The 11,495-nt window shown below is 42.0% G+C and overlaps 1 long non-coding RNA gene across 1 annotated transcript; it reads right to left on the bottom strand.

Moving 5' to 3' along the window:
• Positions 1 to 700: 700 nt before the first annotated feature.
• LOC125616478 lies at positions 701 to 10,395 on the bottom strand. The gene is made up of 4 exons (XR_007347111.1): positions 10,276 to 10,395; positions 2,575 to 2,638; positions 1,363 to 1,492; positions 701 to 1,265 (listed from the first exon to the last, which is right to left on the bottom strand). It is a non-coding gene; the product is annotated as an uncharacterized LOC125616478 (long non-coding RNA).
• Positions 10,396 to 11,495: the final 1,100 nt, after the last annotated feature.

Here is an 11,495-nt window from a genome sequence, read left to right as displayed (position 1 = left end):
CTGTGACTTCCCTTGGATCCTGAACATCTATTTTTGTGAGAGTCACTTATAATTGCACATTCACTGTCGGACCTGCAAACCATTGTCTCTGAGAGATCACTGCACAGTACCAGACACGTGATAGATGCTCAGTCATTATTTGCCAAATGAATGAATGGCAATTTTCAAGAGAGAAGGTGTTGTGTTATTTGGATCCTTATACCCTATCACAGTACCGGGTATCCAAGAAATGTTGGTTGAACTGAGCTCAGCAGAGAGGTAGTGGGCCAAGGCTTTGGGGGATATGACCTAGATGCAGGGCATTAGGTCTCCTCCCCTTGTTCCCTCCTCTCTGTCCCAATGAGGTCCAGGTCAGTATATGGAGAGGCCAACTGGGGAAGGGGGTGGTGTACATCTGTTGGCCTTTAGAAAAGGAAAAAAAATCAAAGTACAAAAATTCAGATTTATTAATGCCAAATATTTCTAGAAATAAAAAACGGAAAATTTTGTGCCATATTTTTGAAATGTCAAAACAAATCCAGAATGCAAGATAGGCAGATACAGTGGTACCTTTGCATTCTGTTTTAGATTTAGGCTTCTTAAGAGATTTCTGTATGAGTTGTGGTTATAGTATTCATCTGTGTATCTCGTTTTTGACCCGAGAGTGAGAAGAATAATTTGGAGGCGATGAAAATAAATACTCACCTGACTATTAAGTACAGAAATGGGTCTCAGGGCTACAGGATCTCAGCTCCACCATCTGAAATGTAAATATCTCCTGAAATTCCTATTTAAGAGCAGATTTCACCTGCAAGTAGACTGTTATATCTTCCTGAAAAATATATACACTCTAGTGAGGGAATAAACACATCATTACACTTTCATGACAGATAAGCTCGGCTCTGTTCGGGTGTAAACTCATTTTTCTTGGGTTGACCTTTAAATAGTATTGTGCTATTGTATGGGATTTAAATCAATAATTTTGTCAAAGCAAAATATACTGCAAGGTTTTTTTTTTTCTTTATCATTTAAACAGTTCTGTAAACTCTCAAGGAGTAATGGATTTCTACACACTTTTCCCAGGAAGGGAAGGGAGGAAAGATGGGGGTGAGGGGGGTGGGGGGGAGGAGAAGCATCTTATAAAAGTCACTTAGTAGCAATGAGGCAGAAGCCAGGGCTGGCTGGGGATTTGCAGATCTGAGAGAGTTCCGTTTCCTCTTCCAGGCAGCTGAGATGGAGGGGCCGGTGTGGGCTGTAATTAGTGGTGTAATACCTTTTCTGCATTCCTGTTGGAAAGTGCCAAAGTGTCCCAGGTGTGAGGAGGTTAAAATGAGAAGTACCCAGTAGTTATGAAGCAGCAATAATGAGTTTCCTTCTACTTACCGTGGATTTGTGTGATATACAGCTTGCAATTAAGCATGGCTTGGTGATTCAGTGATTAATGTATGTACAGCTCCTAAAGGGGGAAAGCCGCCCTCCCGCCACATCCTTCATGATGTTTACAGCTGGGTACCTATTAACAGGAAGATGGAAAGGGCCATTTACAATTCAGTAACCTTTATGACAGTGAACTCTTTAATCAGCATTTTATTTCCTTTGTAACACTTTAGTCATCTACAAATGTCAGAATAAAATAGGGCCATGAAATATTTAGGATCTGCATGTGGAAATTGACTTCCCCTGATTTAAGTTGCTCTGTCTTTTCATTTTGTTGTTTTGGGAGCTTTTACTTTTATTGAAAGACAATTTATAACTAAATGCTCCCAACAGTGACTGGCATTAGGGTAGGAGAAATTTCAGAGAGCCAAGTTCTGGTTCTATAAAATGTGTTGATGCTTGCTATATTGGGTAATAAGTTATTCAAATAAAAACATTAGCAAAGGGTTTGCATTTCGGAGCAGCATTTAGTGGAGGTACAGCGGACTCTGCCGAGTTTATGACAAAATGCCCCGACACATTTTAGAAAGGTAATTAAGTATGAAGTACATCCATAATAATTTAAGTCAGTTATAGTGTGTACCTGAAATATGCATTATTGTCTCACATTATTTTCTTAGTGGGATTCTGGGACATTTTCAATTTAACAATAACCACCTTTTAGCTTTCTTGTATTGTTGCCAATGTATGTAATACCTATTAGCCCAATCACCACGTTTTTATTTTTAAAAGGACCCTTAGACAGTGATATTTTATTAAATTGTTGCATTATTTTTTCCTACTCGTATCTTTTGCTAATTCATTTTAACACAATGAACCCAAACACACCTCAAAAGTTGTGTGTGTGTGTGTATGTGTGTGTGTTTTTAAATAAGTCTTGCACAACAGTACGCTTTAGGAATTTGGCATGGTGCAGGCCCCCCGCCCCCCCACCTCTTACTTCCAAAGGTTCCTGTTGACCATTTTTTGACCTTGGGATGTTCCTTGCAGGGTTAATGGTAGAGGCCTGGTTTCCCATTGGCCATATGAGGCCACCTTCTGTATACTCTTCTACAAGGTGTTGAGAAGGTGGTAATTTTTCTGCTGCATGGAAACCATGCATGGAACCAATGTGGTGCCCCTGAAAGACCAGCTCTGTGTCCTGAGCGAGCCCCTTACCAGCCTTCCGCTTTCCCATTTTGTACACTGAACTGGTTTAATGGATTAGGCTGCTTCAAGGCAACTGTGAAGGAGAAGATGGGAAAAGGGAAAAGACCAAGAATAAATTAAGGCCGAAAGTTCAAGCTGCCCCAAGTGGAAGGGTTCTATGACTAAACTCTGTTCAATATGAGTATTAAAGAGAATGTCTTTTCCTAGACAATGGAAGTGACCTTGTCTTATGAATGGGTTGTTGCTAAAGAGTTAAAGCATATTTTGAAGAATTTAGCAAGAAATTAAACCCTTTGTGTTATTTTCTCTTTCCCTTATCTTCAGAAAAGGACAGGCCCCCCCATCCCCTTGTCTTCTGGTAATAGGACCCCAATCTACAAAGTACGAGTAATAGTTATTTGAGTTGGAATATTTACAAAGAAAAATGAATTATTAATTTCAGGTTTGAGACTTTTCCCTGCTAAGTTTGGGGAATAGGAAAGAGAAAAGAGGGAGGCCCAAGGACTGGAAGAATGTGCTGGGGAAGAATATGGGCTCAGGTTTGGAGTACTTATGAGACGAACGAACCCCTGTCTGTGTTTCAAACCCCACCGCCCTGCCCCATCTCCGATAGCCTCAGTGGCTTGCATCTGAGATGGGTCTTTGGAACAGTGCAGTGGGTGGAAGCCAGCAGGCCATTATATAAGGCTACAACAAGGACTCAGACCCCTCAGACTAGAGAATGAGAAATTGGAGTCTTCTCATCAGAGTGACATGGTCACCTGGTGACACTGGAGGAGGAACCCAGTGACCTGAGTCAAGACTGAAGCCCTGTGTAGGTGACAGTGAAGTACTGACTCTCAGGGCAGGCAGAGACATGTGGGGGATGACTGGAAAAGGAGGATGGGTGGACAGCAGAGCAGCATTTCAAATGGTGTTGGTTCCATCCCTTGTCACTGTCTCACAAAAGGTCCCTGTAGTGGCAACTTCGAAGGCAGGAAGCAGTGAGGGGGCTGGTAAAACCTGGCTGGCTGTGGATTTTGCTCTTGTTTTTTCCAATTTTTGATTCATTTAGATGTCTTATTTTTGAATCTGTAAAACCACTTTTTAAATTACAAAGGTACCGTGAGAGATAATCATAGGAAGTTTGAAAAGCAAATGAGAGAATACAAACAATTGTCTTTCATCCTCCCACATGATCACAATTATTATTATTTCTATGTATTCTTTGTCTTTTACCAGCAGTATAATCCTTGTGGTTAAAATAAGAACCACATGTCCGTTTTGTATCCTGCTCCTTTCTCATGAAATGGGATCAGATACATTTTGCCGTGTTGCTTCACTGTCTTTTTAATCATCCTTTTTGAAGACTGCATACTATTCTATCCAACAAGCATTTCATTATTTTAAAAATAACTTAACACATATTTAAAAATTCTAATATGGGCTATTAAGTTTACTGCAAATATATATACACCATAACAACAGTGTGATATTTGTCCTTATCACTGCTTATAAATTTTCTACATTTTGGCTCTTTGCTGTAAGAACATAGTCACAGTTATAGAATTACTATGTGTAAGAGACCCTGTTGTATTGTGGGCTTTGCCCACTTATAGCTCAAAAGCTTTTAACAGCTTTAGGTGAGTTTCTCCCAGGTTTGAGCTGTGGAGCTGTTCCAGGCTCAAAGCTTTCACAAAAAGCTTGTGTTCCTATAGAGAATATTAGATATTTTGAAGGTTCAGGGGGATTTAAAGTCATGCACATGACACTATTCACTTGGAATTTTGCTCTGTTAGATAACAGAACATGAGAAAGCAGCAAACCGGATGTGATGAGTGGTGAAAGGCATGGAGGCTGACATCTGTTGGGCATCCAGATGATGTTAGATTGTGTCAAGTTTGGGACCTCATTTAATCTCAGGACTGTCCTATAGATTGGGAATTATTGGTGCTACTTTTTTATTATGAGGAAACTAAACTAGGTGAGGTTCAGAGACCTACCTGAGGACATCTAGCTTCCATGGAGTCAGAATTTGAATTCAGGTCCCCTCTGCCAGGTACCCTTTAGATGAAGCAGTGGTGGGGACCCCACTGCACTCTAGGATAAGCATAAAATGGTGGCCACGTCCTGTCCCCTTTGTAATACTAGAAACTCTTATTCTAGTTCCTAGACTTTAGACTTCAAAGTGACTCTTGTTCCATTTTGCAGACACCAACTCCCTGCTTTATGCAGTTCTTTGAAATCACAAAACATATTTTTGCCTTAGAACCTTGGTGTACTGGGGATTTGGAGTAGGCTGGCTGGAAAACAGCCAGACATCCAGGGGTTGTTAGGATGGTCTCTGTGTGTGTGTGTGTGTGTGTGTGTGTGTGTGTGTGCACGTGTATCCCTCAGGGAGCTGGAGTCTGAATTTCGTTGGTCCCTAGCAGAGTTCACTTTCTCCCTTTGTGCTTTCCAGAAGGTGGTGAAGGAACCATAGATGTGTTAGGGAGCACAGGACACCCTGGATTTGGGGAAGCCAATTTGGGAACCACCATGAACGTGGAACCCACCCAGACAGAGGGATGCTCTGAAAGAATCATCCAGGGTCCTTGGGGAAACAGTTCACATGTCCAGTCAGGAACAATGAAAAGAGTGATGCTCACGGTTAAGCCACAAGTTTAAGATCATAACACCTAAGGTAGTCAGGCAGATTTAGAGATGAGGGTATCATCTCCACATTGAAGAGCTAGATGGAAAATGCAAATGAGAGATGACCAAGATGGCAAGCAGGGAGGCACAGGGGTGGGCTTGGGGCTCAGCCTTCACCTTGCTTGGGCTGGGTCTGGGCCATCTCCTTCCTTTGGGGCTGAGAGAAACTGGAACAGCTATAGGAGGAGGATGGTTTTCCACCAATTGCTTAGGGGCCAAAATAAGGAGGGAAAATAGGATGGTAAGGGACTTGGTGGTTGGGGGTCCACAGATGTGTGGGTCCTGGGTGACTCTGTGACCCAGCTCTTTTGCCTGACAGTACTGCATTTGAACCTCAGCCTGGTTTTTCTTCTTAACAAAGATGGGGACAAGGAATCCGTGTCCAGCTTTCTCCCCACCCCTTGGAGATGAAACATGGTACCCCCACCTGCACCCAGCAGCCCTGCGGCCTCGTGGTCAGGATTACTTAAATGTTTATCCTTCCCCACTTCTTGACCTTTCTTGTTCAGTCCTAGTTCCCGGGTCCCGCTTGCTTTGTGTTTCATGAGCTTAGCAAACCGTGGCCTCCAATTCCCTAGTTCTAGTGTTTTCACTTAAGATGAGGAGTGATGAGCCAAAGGTTTCAGGCTCAATCCTTGAGCAAAGGGCCGCTCTGACAGGGATTATTATTTATTTGTCATCTTGGATGTAATAAGCTGTAGGTACAGCTTCGAGAGCCCTTGATTTATTGCGCTGTCTGCTGCCACTAGCGGGACGCCTGCTCCACCACGCAGGATGAATACCACACTGTCAGCTCCGTCGATCTGTCTCCGCCACTGCTCCCTCTCTCATAACACATTCCCATTTCATGCCAGAATACATAAACAATCTTTCATTATTTTGATGCCTTTTTCATATTTGTTCTTTACAGAACATAAAGTTTGAATTTATGGGTTTCCTTTACATTATTTCAACACACTCCACCATTTTCCGGGTTTGTGGTTTAACTCTCAGAAATTGGCTGCCAGGTGATTTAGTTATTTTGGCTTTCTAGTTTTATAGTTATTTAATATCGCAATGCCAGATCCTGAGAAAATGGAGCGCACGAGAGGTGTGGGATTTGCAGTTGAGGCTCTTGTCATGAAGGCCACGTGATCCCGGGGATGAGGCGTGGAGGTTAAAAACAAGGCTTGGGAGATGGGCGATCATTGGCTCGGTATTTTAAAAAATCCCACCTTTAAAAAATAGTATTTGCATGATCAGCCAGCCCACGGCCTGACTTGAAAGCAAAGAAGGGACATCTGTGGTTAGGAGTTAACAAGGTTTTCTAATCAAGTGGCCGGGATGCCCACCCCGTTCTGTCTGCTTTCTCAGAAGCAGCTCCCAGCCTGCTGTCTTTCACCTGCTTCTGCGTTTCAGAGGCTTGGCCACATGGCCCCGTTGTAAAGAATTTCCCTGTTTTTGCCTTTAATTCTCCTAAACGGCAGAAGAGCTTGTGTGCAAAGGCATTCACATAGAGACAGGAAGTGGCTGCCTCCTTTTCCCTGTTGGACGGAGGACAGGCGTGGAGAATGCATCATGCACCTGCTTCCCCGTTCACTTGTTGACATTGTCCTGTTGGCACGGATTTCACCCCCACTCACAGATCCATCGTCCATCTCAAATTTCACCATCTTCTTTTTAACAGAACCCAACAGTACTCTTATGTATGGTTTAAACGGAGCACCTAAGTGTTTTCGATTTGTAAAGGTTTTCCCCAGTTATTTTCCTTGAAATTAAATTTTCAGAGATCACAAGAGAAGCAACGTGTAGAGTGCATTGGTGATGCTGCTGAGGGGGGTATTTTCTACATGCGCGAGAGAAGCGTGTGTGTGTGTGTGTGTGTGTGTGTGTATGCGTGTGTGTATGTTGTGTGTGTGTGTGCGTGCATGCGTGTATGTGTGTGTCTTCGTCGGCTTCTGGGGTTGGTCTGTGCAGAAGCCTTTCACTTCTCTCGATGATTCTTGACAAATACAAGCCAGGGGCAGGTGAGATCATTCTCCAGTCAAGGTCAATTAATCATGCACAAGTCATGACATTTGGGAAGTCCAGGTCCGTCCCAGTGACAGTGCTAATGCTGATTCCTTGGCTGAGACTCCAGCTCATTTGGGGGAAGGTCTCATTCTCCCATGCTTAATTGTGTGTGTATGTCTTTGCCCTTCCACTCAGCCCCTTTGAGGGGAGGGGGCTCAAGGTGAAAGATGCTCTACCTTTGGAAAGTTCCTCTAAACCCTGTCTCCTCCCCGAAAGACACTAATGAATGTGGATTTGAATGTCATAAATGCAAGATAATTTTGCCACTCCTTGCTTCCCTTGGCAGCCTTCATTAGAAAAGTCGGGGATTTGCTTAGCTCACGTCACATTGCACAGGCCTGTTGTGGCTGGAAGGGAACCCTAGTTAATTAATATGAGAAATTTGTTTTGTGTCCCTGGTTTGAAGAAAAAAAAAAAAAAGAGACTGTGCAGGTTGGTGTTGTCAGCAGAAGCTGCTTGTCACTTTGACCTGTTCTGTTAAGTGTTTGATGTGTTTTCTCAGAGTAATCTGTGAATAACATTATAGCCCAGCAGAAGAGAAACCGAGGGAGCAATAGCAGAATTAATATCTGGGAGCGTTGATAATTATATATCAGAATCTAATTTTTAGCACAGAAAATGTGTTAATGACAGAGAGGAAAACAAAAACCACTAGCTTCTCCCAGCAGGCCCCAAAGTGTCATTTATTATTTCTCAGCTGGATATCTATCAAGTTTATGGGTTAATTTTTCTGTAGACTGTTATTTATGGGTTTTTGTTTGTTTTCAGCCATCATTACTAACAATACGGTTAATAGCAATCATTTGTTACCCAGCACTAGGCGTGATGCCTCAGATGAGAGCACTGAACTGAGAATACTCATTTGGTAGCTGAATAAGGCCCTGACAGGGCCCATTTATAACAAGCTCATTCTATAATGTCCATCCTATTAATAAAATTTTGTTGCTGTCTAATTAGAGATGTCTGATGTGTATAGGAGCACGGCAGAGGAGACTTTCTGCTGCTTTTTTTTTTTTTTCCTTTTTACCCTGGTCTCTTCTGTCACAGGCACAGCCCATCTGGGCACGTAGGTTCGAGAAACAAAAGGAATGCAGGGTGAGCAGTGGATGAAGGTTCTGGATGAGATTTCGTGGCAGCCGTGCTGCGTGAAGACTCAGATGCACCTCTTAGGTTTTACCTGCCTGGGTTAGTCACTTGCAGTTTGCCTCTCAAATCCACAGGGGTGCAAGATGTGGCCATAAGACACTGTGATTGATTGCCTAACAAAGATAGCCCAAACTTAGCATCCAAGTGCGCTCTGAGCTCTTCAAAGCCTTTGCCTTGAAAGGCAATGCATTTATTCCTAGGCCACCCACAACCTTCTGGAAATTTCACTCAGTTTGTTTGCAGGGTTTCATTCAATAAAAAAGTGAATAGTCTCCCCAGATAAATATTTGGAATGATATATGCAGTCATCAATCTCAATGTTTTGTGATCACACTTTGGATTAAGAGGCTGATTCACTTTAGTCATTTTTATCCTAGTGGATCTTTCAGGCTTTTTTCCTTAATTAGGAAGACGCTTATGGGTGATGTGATAGGATATGTCCATCTGTTGGACTAGGGCTTGGAATCCCAACAGCTACCTTTAAATCCTAATGCCCTTACTTAACAGTGTTGTGATCCTGGGCTGGTTTCTGAATTGCTCAGTTCCAAAGACAGCAGGTATCAGTCCTAAGAGATCAGACTGTTAGAAAGATAAAGTCACACATGAAAATGGCTTGCAGGTACCTCCCAAAAGCTTGTCCCAGTTGTCATTAGTTACAATTCACTTTCATTTTCAGAACCTACCCCATTGAGCTTCTAAAATCATTTTTATCATCGTTGTATAAACAGTTTTACTAACTAATTTTATTGCTCATATTTCAAGTGAAATTTTTCCTCCACTCTAAAAGTGAAACTTAAATACATAGCACTGAAAAGTTTTTATCATCTGATTATGGCTTATTTTGAAGTTTGCTCTGTTTAGGGGGTGGGGAATAGGAGTTGAAAATTCAGGGAAGAAACATTTTATTAGTTTGGTGGGTGCTTGGAATTATACACCTTTGAATTAAGAGCACACGCTCAGGCAATACACTGAAGAATGTTTTAAAATAGTTTTGTTGCTAGGTAACTGTTTTTTTTTCCTCTTTAGTAAGCTTCCCCCCCAGCCCTGTGAAATGTTTTGCAAATGATCTTTTGAATAAAAATGATCATCTAATATTTTTTCCCAGTCTGTTTGATTTTGAAGGTAATTTTTTTTTTAAGTTATAGCATTGAAAAATTTCCATCCTAAGCTTGGTGATGAGAGTGCTCTGTGGAGTTGAGCTGGCACAGGCTTGGGTCATCTGCTGGTTTTTCCCCTAAACTGCACTTGACTACAGCTTATCAGCCCTTAATTAGTGCTACATTTTCTCCCTGTGATTTCTATTGATGTGGAGTACGGGAAGCTGGATTGAGCCTCCACCTGACTGGTGTGCAAATTGTTTTAGAAAATTCAGCAAACATCTCTCTCCATTATCTCTCCCTCCACAACCCCCACCCCTCCCCGACCTCGTTTCTCTCTCCTTGTGTCTCTCCCTCTTCCATTCCCCTGGATAGGAAAGGTGAAAAGCAGGACGATAGGAATCAGGTTGAGTATTAGTGTTTTTGCTGGCCTGTGCAATAGAAAACGACAAGCGGCCAGCCGGGCCCTCCGTCAGCAGATCACAGATCTGGAAGCAGGAGGTGGCAGCCAGGGGAGGGGGGCTCCCCCGTGGCCTCGGGATGGCTGCAGTGTGATTGTGAGAGCCGGGATGAAGTCAGCACTGACAAAGTGAGGGGATTGATGGATGGACAAAGCAGGGAACTGGATGTGAGAATGGATGAGGGCAGAGGGGGAATTTAACACAGACAAACAGAATGAAAGACAGAGAGGAATTGCCTGCTAAAGTATGCCCGCCCTCAGCTCCCACAGCAATTTACTTACTGCTAACTGAACACCCAAGGATTGTTTGCATCTTTGCAGATTTTCCTTCCAGCCGAGGCTGAGGGAAGCTTGCAGATTCCAGCCAGTGTGTGTGTGCCAGGCTTTCTCTTTCAACATCCCCCCACCCCGCCACTATTCACACACCCTCATTTAATTCAAACCGAGCAGCTGATTATTTCCAATAAGTTCACACAGTGTTTCTGCAGAATAAATTTTCTTCCTCTGCCATTATTTTAATGTTTCCACTAAATTTACCTTAATCAGTTATTGTTGTCAAAGTGTAGTAAATAATAATATTTACCTGCTCCTTTTGAAAATGTTTCTGGAAAGAGATCCATTATTGCCTGAGGAAGGCGTTGGAACAGTGTTGTACACTTCTTTTGCTCAGGAAAAAGTTAGTGACTTTCTACCTTATCCAGGCTGTGCACATGGGTGAGTGACTCAATATTTAGTGCTTGTAACACTACACTTGAAGGTAGAAAAAAATTCTCTACCCCAGTCCCCAAATGTTATTTCACTAGCCACTCCCCACCCCCCCAAAAAAAGTGGAGAGGAAATAAACATAATTTTTTTTTCTCCTAAGAAAAATGCGTAGTATTGCCTATTTTACAACAAGTTTGCTATTTACAGAATGAATCTTAAGAAAATAAGACCCTTTAGTTAAAAAGCTATTTGAGGATTTTATTTTATAAACAATATAATTGGCGATTGTATAGAGTAACAGAAGATGATAAATCAAGTTATTATAATTGAATACCATACCCACATGTATACTTTGTATTTAGGATTTTGTTTTCTTGTGTGAATAAAGAAAATGGGTTTATGAGACTAGTTTATTTAGAGGCTTTGGGTAAGAATTAGTGTTATTTAAATTCCAGAAGATAAACCTAAAAAAAAAATGAATAAATAAAGCCCCAAACACAAGAATGGCTTGGAAAGTAAAAAGGAAACTTACCCCAACTTAGTGTCAGCCTTAAGTTTCCAAGTGAGACATTATATTTTCAGTATTTCCAAGAAACATAGAATCTTATGGAGCCTGGGAAGTCTCTCATTTTGGAAAAATTGAGGGGGGTTTTATATTTTAGAATGAAGGCTGATGGGTCTACTATTTCCTTTATCAACTTTCTCCCATAAGTACAATTTGTCCCCCCAATACCTAGTCTCTCTTCCTCTTTGTTTTCCCTCTCCCTAAGTAAATGGCCTGGAAATACAAAAGAGTC

Source organism: Marmota marmota, unplaced genomic scaffold (genome assembly GCF_001458135.2).
Source record: "Marmota marmota marmota unplaced genomic scaffold, marMar, whole genome shotgun sequence".
NCBI lineage: Eukaryota > Metazoa > Chordata > Mammalia > Rodentia > Sciuridae > Marmota > Marmota marmota.
The sequence above is the reverse complement of the archived record's forward strand: the minus strand, read 5'-3'. Positions and strand labels throughout refer to the sequence as shown.